A 14,490-nucleotide genomic window follows, 5' to 3' on the forward strand; every position below is an offset into this window, starting at 1 on the left:
GTCTTCTTGTCCTTGTTCTAAGTACTGTGCATGATCACAAACAAGATTAAACATAGGAAAACTTATGAAAGTTAATGAAAATAAAACACAAGAAGATGAAACAACTGAAATAAAACTAATGGATACCCATGGTTAGGTTGCCTCCCAACAAGCATTTTTTTACCGTCACTAGCTTGACGGTCAGATCCTCTAAGAAAGAGGGTCATAGGGGCTCAGATCTTCACCTCTCACTGTAAATGTCTTTCCTGTGCTATCATGATTAACTCAATGTGCTCAAGAGATAGGATTCTATTCACTATATGAGGCAAAATTGGACTCTCAGTGATGACCAACTTCGTTCTGGGTGAGAAGTTTTCAATGGGAATCTTCTCATTCCTCTAACCTCTAGGCACATTCTTCTTAGGAACTCCCTCCTTGGTGGATGATGCACTCGCAACACCAAACTTAGGTTTGATGTCAGGAAAAATTTTATTGGTGCCCACTAAGGGAGGCTTGAACAGTGAACTCTGCTTTGCATCACTCAAGGGTCCTGGTTGACTTGGGGTAGTGAGCTCACCCTTCATGCAAGTGCTTCCTTCATCATAGTGATGTAAAGGTTTAAAGACCTTGAACACCAAGTAGTCTTCATGAATCCTCACAACCAATTCCCCTTTGTGAACATCAATTAGAGCTCTCCTAGTGGCTAGAAATGGCCTTCCAAGGATCAGAGAATCATTTGCATCCTCTCCCATATCAAGGATCACAAAATCTGTAGGGAGAAAAAGTTCTCCAACTTTGACCAAGACATTTTCTATTATTCCATGTGCCTATTTCAGAGACTCTTCTGCTATTTATAGTGCTATCCTTGATGGTTGTGCCTCTTAAATTCCAAGCTTCTTTATGACGGATAAGGGCATCAGATTGATGCCTGCACCAAGATCATATAGGGCTTTCTCAAAGGTTGTGCTCCCAATGGTGCACGGAATCTGAAAGCTTCTTGGGTTTGGCATCTTCTTTGGCAAGTTACTGTGGATTATGGTACTACATTCCTTGGTCAAGATCATTGTCTCATCTCCTTTTAAATTCCTCTTCTTGGAAAGTAATTCCTTCATGAACTTGGCATAGAGAGGCATTTGCTCTAAAGCCTCAGAAAAAGGAATATTGATTTGCAACTTTCTAAATACTTCCAAGAACTTTAAAAACTACTTTTCCTTGGTCTCCTTTTGAAGCCTCTGAGGATATGGAAATTTTGGCTTGTACCTAGGTGCCTTAGCTAATACAAGATGTGCCTCAAGAGTGGTAGGAAAAGCATTGCTTGGATGCCTAGGAGGGGCGTGCTCTACCTTCTCCTTTTCCATCTTTGGAGCTTCTTTTTCAACCGGCTTCTTAGTAACTTGAGCCTCTATACTTGCCACATGTCCACTTACCATGGTGATGGCCTTGCATTCCTCTCTGGGATTGGAAACTGTGTCATTGGAAGGATTGTCAGAGGATCTCTCAACTGTTCTCTTGTCTAACTGGTCTATTCACATCTCCAGATTCCTAAAGGAGGTTTTAGCTTCCTATATAAAGCTTTGTTGGCTTTTTGTGAGTTCTACAATAATAGATGCCAAGTCAGAGGTACTTCGAGGCTGGAGAGGCTGAGAAGGAAGGTTTTGACTTGATTCTGATTAAAACCTCACCGAGGGTTCCTGGCATAATTCAGTTGCTGTCTCTGAGGCTGCTCCACCCACGCAAAGTTTGGGTGATTCCTTGAAAAGGAGATATTTATCGTCGATTTAGAATCAAGAATCAACTCGTTAGTAGCATAGTCCAAACCGACAATGAATTCTCTTAATCAAATGTTAAATTCAAATAAAAACATATAACTGAGAGTAATGAAACCTCGGGTCATTCCCCCTAGGAATGCAATCGGAAGTGCTACGCTTTCGGTTGTGAAGGCAAAAAGGGATTTTGAATCAAAGAACTAAAGATTAAAAGAACTAAGCAATAAAAGAACTAACAGATGATCAAAATTGGATTTAATGCAAGTAAAGAGAATATGAGATCAAAACTTGTGAAAGATGCTATAAAAGCAATAAAGAGCCTTGACTTGGAAATAGGAGGATCCAATGAATCCTATCATTGCCATAACCACAACTATGGTAATTATCATGAGTCAATCTCGCTTAGTTAACCCCAAACATGGAGGAGTAAGTCAAGCAAGCATAATTGACCTTAATGCATAAGTCCTAACCAACTTACCAAACTAGTTGATAAAAGGCTAGCTTTAATGGAAACAAGAGTCAACTAACTCCCCAAGAATTACCACTAAATGTCGGACATTATGACTCTAGTATCCTAGGAACTCAAATCCCAAGTCAAGGTGTGAAAATCTACTCAAAACTCATAATTGGCATTTTCACAAACACCTTGTGTGCATAAAAGTAAAATGTAAGAAATTGCAAGGGAAAATGGAAAACTATAACCAACTTTTCAGAAAATCAAATATAAACAAGAAATCAAACATAAAGAGAGCATAAAGCATTAAATTCATCAATCAAAACTTCAAGAAACTCAAAATTGCAAATATGAACAAAGTAACTTGAACCAAAAGGTAATGAATGTAAAAGTGCTATAATTAAAGAGGAAATTGAGAGTACTTACAATTAAAGAAGCAATATCCAAAATCAAACTTGCTATAAAATGCTACATGAAAATTGAAGTAAAAACACTAAGAGAGAATTTGCTCTCTATCTACTCCTACTCCTAATACTATGAATTAAAGCTATCTAAGTGAGCTCCCTTCATATGTGTTGAATTCACCTTGATATAGCATCCAAATTCAGCCTTCAAGCCTTCCAAAATGGGCTAAAAGCCTTCAGAAATCGCGCAGCACATGTTTCATTAATGAAATAACGTGCAGGGTCTTGTGTGTACGCACACTTGGGTGAATGTTCTTTTGTGCGTACGCACAGGTACTTGTGCGCACGCACACATGCAAATTTCCTCTTGTGCGTACGCACGCAAGGTTGTGCGCACGCACACTTGTCTGTGTGTGCTTTTCCTTGTTTTCTTCAAGTGTTTTCCCTTGTTCATGCTTTCTTCCACTTTTGCCTAGTCAATCTTGCCAAAATGACCTGAAATTACTCACAAAATATATCACGGCATCGAATGGCATAAAAGTGGAATTAAATTACTCAATTTAAGCACAAAAATGCATGTTTTCATATTTAAGTTCATTTTAGGGAGATAACACAAAAGTATGCTATTTTGGTGCTTAAGTGTAGGTTTATGTGATGAAATCCATCCAAATTGAGTCAAAATATATCAAAAAATATGAACTCATCAAATCCCCCACACTTAAACAATAGCATGTCCTCTTGCTCAACCAAACAAGGAAAATAATCAAAAGGGGTAATCAACTTATTGAATGCAACTATCTCTATGCATGCAAATATGTATATGGTATCTATATCTATCTATCTATCTATATTATAATTTCCTATGAAATTGGTGAAAACAAACAATCAATTTCCAAGCAAGTATATAGACATAGAGGGCTAAGCAAAGAATTAATTCAATGCAATAAAAAATCTAAAGAATTAATTCGCTCATCAAAATGAAGCAACTTGCAAGAATACATGAAAAGAGAGGTGGAAACATAGAATTGAGTAATTGAACCCTCACTAGGTGTGTATGCACTCTAATCACTCGGTGTCTAAGGGTTTAATCACTCAAATCTCCTCTAATTATGCTTTCAAGGAATTGTTTTTCATCTAACAATCAACAAGTATTTGATGCATGTATGCAAGTATCATGAAGTCTTTAGAAGGTTGTAATGGGGTTGGGATAAGGGTAGGATAAGTATATGGCTAAGTGGACTAAAGGATTAAATCTTTGATTAGCTTAAGTACCCAACTCAACCTATATCAATCAACCCACAACAAATGCATTCTAGCCACCCATTACTTCTTTTCACACACATTCATGCCTTAGTTTCTATTCAAATGCACATATTCATTCCTTATTCTTTTTTTTTCTTTGGGGCAACCTTTGTCCCCTATTATTATTATTTTCATTTCATATATATATATATATTTTTTTTTTCTTTTCTATTTTTTTTTATTTTTCTATGACAAATGCATACGGTTAAAGCAAATTGAAACATGATTGCGCACCCATTTTCCAAATTTTTCCATAAGTACCCAAAACAAAATTTTTCTCTACCAATGCTTCCCACAATTTCCCCCACACTTAAATGACACACACATCTCAACCTAAGCTAATCAAAGATGCAATTCAAGGTAATTCATGATTTTTCACTTAAGGTTGTGATGTGCTAATAATTAGAACAAAGGGGATTAAAAAGCTCAAAAAGGGTTAACAAGGATAGATGCAAGGATAAGGCTATATGGGTGAGTGAGTTTAATTCAAAGATGGCCTCAATCATGCTAAATGCAATCACAACATCAAACATTGGAAATAAAGAATCAAGCAAAACCAAGATCACAATCATAGAAGAGATATAGCACACAATGAACAAAAATTGTGGTTATAATGTGTAACCACTTGTTAAAGCTCAAAGACTCACAAGGCATTTTGTTCTTTCCTCTTCTATGTTCCACAAAAATTCATTCAAGCAAGTTTAAAAACAATTTTCTAAATCAATTTAATAGAATGCCCTAAAAACAAAATTCTTAGAAATTCTTGTTGTCTTTCATCAAAATTATTTCCTATATATATGTATGATGTGATGGATGCAATTTCAAAAACTTTCCTAGTTCTATTCGTAATTTTCAACATTGCAAAAAATTAACATGAACAATTAGGACAAGATTGAACTAGGCACTATAATATTCACATCATCCAATCACAACTTCTATCTATAAAATATATACCATGCAAAAAGATGCAAAAAATGCAAAATATATATATATATATATATATATATATATATATATATATATATACCAAAGAAAAATGTAATGCAGCAGTCAAAGGCACTCTAAATATCTACAAGAGACATAATAAAAAGAAGCAAAAAATAAAGTGCAAAGGGTTCGGAAAAGTAAGTTTACGCCCCAAAATGACGAATCCTCCCCCACTCTTAAGCGTTGCACGGTCCTCCGTGCACGAACACGATCCGGGGAGAATGTCTCTAAGTTCCTCCACCTTCGGTTGGCGGTTGCGGGGCCTTGGGTTGTGTGGAAACTGTCAAGTCCCATGCATTTTTGGCATCTTTATCCACGGTGTCCTTCTCCTCTCCCGGCTCCTTGCCTTCATGGCTCATCCTCGAAAAGAATGAATAAAGTATCATTAGAACTCATAGGGCAAGTAGTACAAAAAGGTAAAGGAGAGAGCAAATGAGCATCTAATTGAGGAAATTTGCATAGTGGTGTGGTATGATGAAAATAATGAGCCATGTGTGTATTCCAATTATGCGCGCGGTTAGAATACACATAATGACCGGTTAAACTGGCCTTCACACAATCAAAAAGTAAGCATGGGTTCCTCAATTAAATGGCCTAAGATGCAACTAAGAGATGAGCATCAATTAAGCACATGCAAACTTAGGCAACTACAACAAGAGTGAATTGAATGTAGGAATTCTTGGATATTGAAGTTGTGCAAGTGAAAGAGCAAAATTAGTAAAATAGCACAACAAGCAATAACCAATGCAATGATGAAAAGAAAAATACTTATTCATCCTTAGGAAAAATCAAATAATCACATGGTTAAGGTGTTTGTTACAAAAAGGTGACAAGTCTTGCTAGAATCAAGTTAAGTAAACTCAAACAAATGCAAAGCATTAATAAGAAACAAGGACCTTGTGATGTGATTATATCGACTTAAAATCCATGGTGAACAAGCAATTCAATTCAATTCACTAAATTCCATGTGCACTTATAAAAGTTTCACCTAATATGCCACCAAATGTAAGCGTGCAAATCCAATTAGGTGATAGTAATTTAAGGCAAAGTATAAGTGCATTGATGAAATTCAATCAAGAAACAACCCAATCAAACAACAGGCAAACACTTGCAACTTATTTAATTACTAAGATGAAAAATGAAATGCGAAGAAAACTAAGTAAAACAAGTAGAAAAACATGGAAAAAGCAAGGTAGGGGAGGGATGGAAGGGAAAAGAAGAAAAGAAGTTGAGAGAAGAGAAGAAAAGAAGTAAAGTGAGAGAAAACAGAGGCGTGCGTACGCACAGGTATGTGTGCATACGCACATAAGGTGGAACAGGGAAGGTGTGCGAGCGCACAATCTATGCGAGTGCTCCTGGCAAAAGAGGAATATAGAAGTGTGCGCACGCACAAGCTTGTGCGGGCGCACAAAAGACTCTTTTTTTTTCAAGAAGGATCATGTGTGCGTGCACACACAGGTCCGTGCGCACGCACAAGAGTGAAAAGGGGCAGGGTTTTTGATGCCAGGGCATTTTGGCCAGTTTCGCTGACCTTTTCTTTACTGTTTTAGGATAGTTTCATGCATTTTCTTAGTTAATAAGCAAGTTTTGGGTAGATAATCACTTACATCATGATTCAAGCAAACATTGTGAATTTTATATGATTTTATGAGAATTATGCATGAATTGAGTGATAAAATAGATGATGCATGATCTCATGAGTTAGAACCTAGCTTTGATGCACTTTACTTGCTTGATTTCAGGACAAAGGAAGCAAGGAAGATGCCACGTTAATAGCCACGTTAGTCTAACTAACGTGACCATTAACATGGAATGGGAGCTAACTTGCAACGTTAATGAGAAAAGTGATCGCCAATAACGCCTTCGTGAGCCATCATAACCCACGTTAGTTGCCACGTTAACTACATTAACGTGGAAGCTAACGTGGAGGAAAAGTAAAGCTCCAACGTTAGTGGTAAAAGTGAATGCTACTAACGTTGGAAAAAGGGGCACACTTAGCCATGTTAAGAGTCACGTTAATTACATTAACGTGAACTCTAACGTGGAAGGAACAAAGAAGTGCCAACGTTAGTGACACTCACCTTTGTCAGTAATGTTGGACCAAGCCACCATTACCCACGTTAGTTGCCACGTTAGTTACATTAACGTGGAAGCTAACGTGGAGGAAAGAAATGATGAGCCAACGTTAGTGACACTCACCTTTGTCACTAACGTTGGAGATGGCAATCACCACCATGTTAATGGCCACGTTAATACAATTAACGTGAGGCACTAACGTGAGGAGGGGCGTTTGGAGCGTTAGTGACAAAGGTAAGTGTCACTAACGCTCTCGAGGCTGAGGCATGCCCACGTTAGGAGTCACGTTAGCTACACTAACGTGGACTCTAACGTAGGGAGGAAGGGCAACAAGCAAATATTATTGGAAAAGGTGAATGCCAATAACGTTTGCGAACGATCAAGAGGCAACGTTAGTGGTCACGTTAGTGCCACTAACGTTGAAGTTAACGTGGACCATCTTGGGTTAGGAACGTTAGTGAAAAAGGTGATCGTCACTAACGTTCTCGAACCCACATTTTCACTTAACGTTAACACCACTAATGTCCTAACTAACGTCTATGCCTAACTCACACTTTCTCTGCAAGCAAAGTTGAGCCTACTGAAGACTGCAACTGCTTCAACTAAAAGATCCAAAGGCCCATATCCAAGACTTGAAGAGCCAACTAGAAGATCAGAAGAGTAGTATATATAGGAGTAGTTTTGAACTAGTAAAGGAGCTTTTGGCATTTTCGGAGAACTACACTCTGTATATTTTACTTTCTCTCCAACTTCTAGTTTTAGTTTTCATAATGTACTTTACACTTACGCTTTCCATTCACAGAGCCATGAACAACTAAACCCCTTTCATTGTGTTAGGGAGCTCTGTTGTAATTTGATGGATCAATAATACTTTTCATTATTCTTCTTCTTTCTTTTCTCTTGATTTTACTAGAAAGCTTTTAATCTTCATCCTATTGGGTAGTTATCTTGGAAAAGAAGCTATTCATACTTGGATCTCTTCGGACCTTGGAAGAGGAATGAAGAGATCATGCTAGAAATACTTTCTCATGTTGGACCAAATTGGGGTTTGGATGGATACGGTGACATATAATCCTACCAATACTTTGATTTGGGAATACATGTGGTATAATCAGTGACCATACTTCATCTCTTCTCATGAGCAATTAGACCAAGGAATTGGCTATTGATCAAGACTTGAGAGAATGGGTTGCCAAGGAATTGAAATCCAATCACTTAAGATTGCCAAGGAGATCAATGAATGCATTGATTGAGGAAGAGATGAGAATGAACATGATCCGGAGAATACAACATCTCCTGAGCCCAATGAATCCCCCATTTCTGATCTTACCCATTCTCTTTACTTTCTGCCATTTACTTTTATGTTCATCTTCCCCATTCCCCATTTAAGATTCTGCAATTTACTTTCCGTCATTTACATTCAGTTCTTTATTTCCAGCAATTACATTTTCTGCCATTAACTTTCCCGCCATTTAATTTCCTGCAATTCTCCAATCAAATTCTGCTTAGCTCAACTAGAACATTCCTTCAATTAAAGTTGCTTGACCAATCAATCCCTGTGAGATTCGAACTCACTCTATTGTGAGTTTTTACTTGACGACAATTCGGTATACTTGCCGAGGGAAATTTGTTGAGAGACAAGTTTCCATGCATCAGGTTCATGCGCACAAGCTGTGCCAACGCTCCCACCAGAGTGGTTGCAAGTTGGCATGCGGACGCACAACCCTGTGCGGCCGCACAGAGAGCGCGATAAGGAACATGCGTGCATACGCACAAGATGGTGCACACGCATAGACCAAGGAAAATAGGGGAGCGCTGATGAGCGGATAATTTATATGCTTTTTGACATTGTTTTTAGTATGTTTTTAGTAGGATCTAGTTACTTTTAGGGATGTTTTCACTAGTTTTTATGTTAAATTCACATTTATGGACTTTACTATGAGTTTGTGTGTTTTTCTGTGATTTCAGGTATTTTCTAACTGAAATTGAGGGACTTGAGCAAAAATCAGATTCAGAGGTTGAAGAAGGATTGCTGATGCTGTTGGATTCTGACCTCCCTGCACTCAAAGTAGATTTTCTGGAGCTACAGAACTCAAAATGGCGCGTTTCCAATTGCGTTGGAAGGTAGACATCCAGGGCTTTCCAGCAATATATAATAGTCTATACTTTGTCCAAGTTTAGAGGACGCAAACTGGCGTTCAACGCCAGCTCTCTGCCCAAATCTGGCGTCCAGCGCCAGAAAAGGATCCAAAACCAGAGTTGAACGCCCAAACTAGCACAAAAGCTGGCGTTCAACTCCAAGAAGGATCTCTACACGTGCAACACTCAAGCTCAGCCCAAGCACACACCAAGTGGGCCCCGGAAGTGGATTTATGCATCAATTACTTACTTCTGTAAACCCTAGTAGCTAGTTTATTATAAATAGGACATTTTACTATTGTATTAGACATCCTGAGTTTTATCTTCGGATCATAGTAGTCTTGGTTACTCCGGTTCCCCCTCTGGGGCCGAGACCAATGAACTCCATTATCACTTATGTATTTTCAACGGTAGAGTTTCTACACTCCATAGATTAAGGTGTGGAGCTCTGCTGTTCCTCAAAGATTAATGCAAAGTACTACTGTTTTCTATTCAATTCATCTTGTTTCGCTTCTAAGATATTCATTCGCACTTCAACCTGAATGTGATGAACGTGACAATCATCATCATTCCCTATGAACGCGTGCCTGACAACCACTTCCGTTCTACATTAGATTAAATGAGTATCTCTTAGATCTCTTAATCGGAATCTTCGTGGTGTAAGCTAGAATGATGGCGGCATTCAAGAGAATCCGGAAGGTCTAAACCTTGTCTGTGGTATTCTGAGTAGGATTCAATGAATGAATGACTGTGACGAGCTCCAAACTCGCGATTGCTGGGCGTAGTGACAGACGCAAAAGGATAGTAAATCCTATTCCAGCATGATCGAGAACCGACAGATGAATAGCCGTGCCGTGACAGGGTGCGTTGACCATTTTCACTGAGAGGATAAGATGAAGCCATTGACAAGGGTGATGCCTCCAGACGATTAGCCGTGCCGTGACAGGGCATTTGGATCATTTTCCCGAGAGAAGACCGAAAGTAGCCATTGACAATGGTGATGTATCACATAAAGCCAGCCATGGAATGGAATAAGACTGATTGGATGAAGACAGCAGGAAAGCAGAGGTTCAGAGGAATGAAAAGCATCTCTATTCGCTTATCTGAAATTCTCACAAATGAATTACATAAGTATTTCATCCTTTATTATTTATCTTTTAATTATCTAATCCAATCACATTTAACCCTACCTGACTGAGATTTGCAAGGTGACCATAGCTTGCTTCATACCAACAATCTCCGTGGGATTCGATCCTTACTCACGTAAGGTATTACTTGGACGACCCAGTGCACTTGCTGGTTAGTTGTGCGAAGTTGTGAACCATGGTATTGGCATCATGTTTTTGGCGCCATTACCAGGGAAAGAAAGAGCGATGAATTTTACATAATCAAAGTGTAATCACAATTTCCGCGCACCAAGTTTTTGGCGCCGTTGCCGGGGATAGTTTGAGTTTGGACAACTGACGATTCATCTTGTTGCTCAGATTAGGTAATTTTCTTTTTATTTTATTTTCAAAAAAAATTTTTCAAAAATAATTCTAAAATTTTCTCATCTGTTTTCGAAAAAAATAAAAATGTTTTCAAAAATATATTTTTATTCAGAATTTTTAAGAATGAATTCTAGTGTTTCATGAAGCATGTGAAGCCTGGCTGGCTGCAAAGCCATGTCTAAATTCTTTTGGACTGAGGCTTCCAAACCATCAGAATAGAGGCAAGTTACATATTTGATAAGTAATGAGCAGTATATTCTAATATCTTGCTGAAGCTTGGCTGGCCATTGGCCATGTCTAGTGTTTTGGACCGAAGCTTTCATTGAAAGCTTGGCTGGCTAGTGAGCCATGTCTAATTCCTGGACTGAAGCTTTAGACTAACATGGCAAGATTCCTGGAATTCATATTAAAAATTTTGGAATCCTTATTTTCCTTTTTCAATTAATTTTCGAAAAATCCAAAAAAATTAGAAAATCATAAAAATAAAAAATATTTTGTGTTTCTTGTTTGAGTCTTGAGTCATGTTATAAGTATGGTGTCAATTGCATGTGCATCTTGCATTTTTCGAAAATTTTCATGCATTCATAGTGTTCTTCATGATCTTCAAGTTGTTCTTGGTAAGTCTTCTTGTTTGATCTTTGCATTTGCATGTTTTGTGTCTTTTCTTGTTTTTCATATGCATTCTTGAATTCTTAGTGTCTAAGCATTAAAGAATTCTAAGTTTGGTGTCTTACATGTTTTCCTTGCATTAAAAACTTTTCAAAAATATGTTCTTGGTGTTCATCTTAACATTCATAGTGTTCTTATCAAATCAAATTTTCAATTTGAAAATCTTATCTTTTTCAAAATCTTTTTCAAAAATCAAATCTTTTTCAAATTTCTTAGTTATTTTCGAAAATTCCAAAAATATTTTTCAAAAATCTTTTTCTTATTTTTACATCAAATTTTCGAAAATAACAATAACAATTAATGTTTTGATTCAAAAATTTCAAGTTTGTTACTTGCTTGTTAAGAAAGATTCAAACTTTAAGTTCTAGAATCATATCTTATGATTTCTTGTGAATCAAGTCATTAATTGTGATTTTAAAAATCAAATATTTTTCAAAAACAATTTCAATCATATCTTTTCAAAAATATCTTCTTATCTTTTTCAAAAAATTTGATTTCAAAATATCTTCTCTAACTTCCTAACTTCTTATCTTTTCAAAATTGATTTTCAAATTTGTTTCAACTAACTAACTAACTTTTTGTTTGTTTCTTATCTTTTTCAAAACCACCTAACTAACTCTCTCTCTCTAATTTTTGAAAATATCTCTCCCCTTTTTCAAAATTTCTTTTTTTATTTAATTATTTTAATCTTTGATTTTAAAAAAAAACTACTAACCTTTTTCAAAAACTATTTTCGAAAATCACTAACTCTTTTTCAAAAATAATTTTCAAAATTCTTTCCCTCTCTCATCTTATTCTATTTATTTATTCATCTACTAACATCTCTCCCTCACCCACCAAAAATCCGAACCCTCTCTCTCTCTTTCTGAGTTCAGATTTTTCTCTTCTTTTCTTCTACTAACAATAAGGAACCTCTTTACTGTGACATAGAGGATTCCTCTTCTTTTCTTTTTCTCTTCTCTTTCTTATGAGAAGGGACAGAGAAAAAGGCATTCTTGTTGAAGCTGATCCAGAACCAGAAAGGACTCTGAAGAGGAAACTAAGAGAAGCTAAATTACAACAATCTAGAGATAACTTGATTGAAAATTTCGAACAAGTGAAGGAGATGGCAGCCGAACCCAACAACAATGCAAGGAGAATGCTTGGTGACTTTACTGCACCTAATTCCAATTTACATGGAAGAAGCATCTCCATTCCTGCCATTGGAGCAAACAACTTTGAGCTGAAACCTCAATTAGTTTCTCTGATGCAGCAGAACTGCAAGTTTCATGGACTTCCATCTGAAGATCCTTTTCAGTTCTTAACTGAATTCTTGCAGATCTGTGATACTGTTAAGACTAATGGAGTAGATCCTGAAGTCTACAGGCTCATACTTTTCCCATTTCCTGTAAGAGACAGAGCAAGAATATGGTTGGACTCTCAACCTAAAGATAGCCTGAACTCTTGGGATAAGCTGGTCACGGCTTTCTTAGCCAAGTTCTTTCCTCCTCAAAAGCTGAGCAAGCTTAGAGTGGATGTTCAAACCTTCAAACAAAAAGATGGTGAATCCCTTTATGAAGCTTGGGAAAGATACAAACAGCTGACCAAAAAGTGTCCTTCTGACATGCTTTCAGAATGGACCATCCTGGATATATTATATGATGGTTTATCTGAGCTATCAAAGATGTCACTGGACACTTCTGCAGGTGGATCCATTCACCTAAAGAAAATGCCTGCAGAAGCTCAAGAACTCATTGACATGGTTGCTAATAACCAGTTCATGTACACTTCCGAGAGGAATCCTGTGAGTAATGGGACGCCTATGAAGAAGGGAGTTCTTGAGATTGATACTCTGAATGCCATATTGGCTCAGAATAAAATATTGACTCAGCAAGTCAATATGATCTCTCAGAGTCTGAATGGAATGCAAGCTGCATCCAACAGTACTCAAGAGGCTTCTCCTGAAGAAGAAACTTATGATCCTGAGAACCCTGCAATAGTAGAGGTGAATTACTTAGGTGAACCTTATGGAAACACCTATAACTCATCATGGAGAAATCATCCAAATTTCTCATGGAAGGATCAAAAGCCTCAACAAGGCTTTAATAATGGTGGAAGAAACAGGTTTAACAATAATAAACCTTTTCCATCATCCACTCAGCAACAGACAGAGAACTCTGAACAAAATACTTCTAATTTAGCAAACTTAGTCTCTGATCTATCTAAGGCCACTGTAAGTTTCATGAATGAAACAAGGTCTTCCATTAGAAATTTGGAAGCACAAGTGGGCCAGCTGAGTAAAAGGATCACTGAAATCCCTCCTAGTACTCCCCAAGCAATACAGAAGAGAATCCAAAAGGAGAGTGCAAGGCCATTGACATAACCAAAATGGCCGAACCCAATGAGGGAGAGGAGGACGTGAATCCCAAGGAGGAAGACCTCCTGGGACGTCCAGTGATCAATAAGGAGCTTCCCTCTGAGGAACCAAAGGACTCTGAGGCTCATCTAGAGACCATAGAGATCCCATTAAACCTCCTTATGCCATTCATGAGCTCTGATGAGTATTCCTCTTCTGAAGAGAATGAGGATGTTACTGAAGAGCAAACAGCCAAGTTTCTTGGTGCAATCATGAAGCTGAATGCCAAATTATTTGGCATTGATACTTGGGAAGTTGAACCTCCTTTGTTCATCAATGAACTAAGTGATCTGGATCAACTGACATTGCCTCAGAAGAGACAGGATCCTGGAAAGTTCATAATACCTTGTACTATAGGCACCATGATCTTTAAGGCTCTGTGTGACCTTGGTTCAGGGATAAACCTCATGCCGCTCTCTGTAATAGAGAAACTGGGAATCTATGGGGTGCAAGCTGCTAAAATCTCATTAGAGATGGCAGATAATTCAAGAAAATAGGCTTATGGACAAGTAGAGGACGTGCTAGTAAAGGTTGAAGGCCTTTACATCCCTGCTGATTTCATAGTCCTGGATACTGGAAAGGAAGAGGATGAATCCATCATCCTAGGAAGACCTTTCTTGGCCACAGTAAGAGCTGTGATTGATGTGGACAGAGGAGAAGTGATCCTTCAATTGAATGAGGACAACCTTGTGTTTACAACTCAAGGATCTCTCTCTGCATCCATGGAGAGGAAGCAGAAAAAGCTTCTCTCAAAGCAGAGTCAAACAAAGCCCCCACAGTCAAACTCTAAGTTTGGTGTTGGGAGGCCACAACCAAACTCTAAGTTTGG

The 14,490-nt window shown here is 37.7% G+C and overlaps 1 non-coding gene across 1 annotated transcript; it reads right to left on the bottom strand.

The window, feature by feature from the left end:
* Positions 1 to 12,767: 12,767 nt before the first annotated feature.
* LOC112725383 (small nucleolar RNA R71) lies at positions 12,768 to 12,875 on the bottom strand. Its single transcript, XR_003164494.1, has one exon. It is a non-coding gene; the product is annotated as a small nucleolar RNA R71 (small nucleolar RNA).
* Positions 12,876 to 14,490: the final 1,615 nt, after the last annotated feature.

Source organism: Arachis hypogaea, chromosome 11, assembly GCF_003086295.3.
Source record: "Arachis hypogaea cultivar Tifrunner chromosome 11, arahy.Tifrunner.gnm2.J5K5, whole genome shotgun sequence".
Classification (NCBI taxonomy): Eukaryota; Viridiplantae; Streptophyta; class Magnoliopsida; order Fabales; family Fabaceae; genus Arachis; species Arachis hypogaea.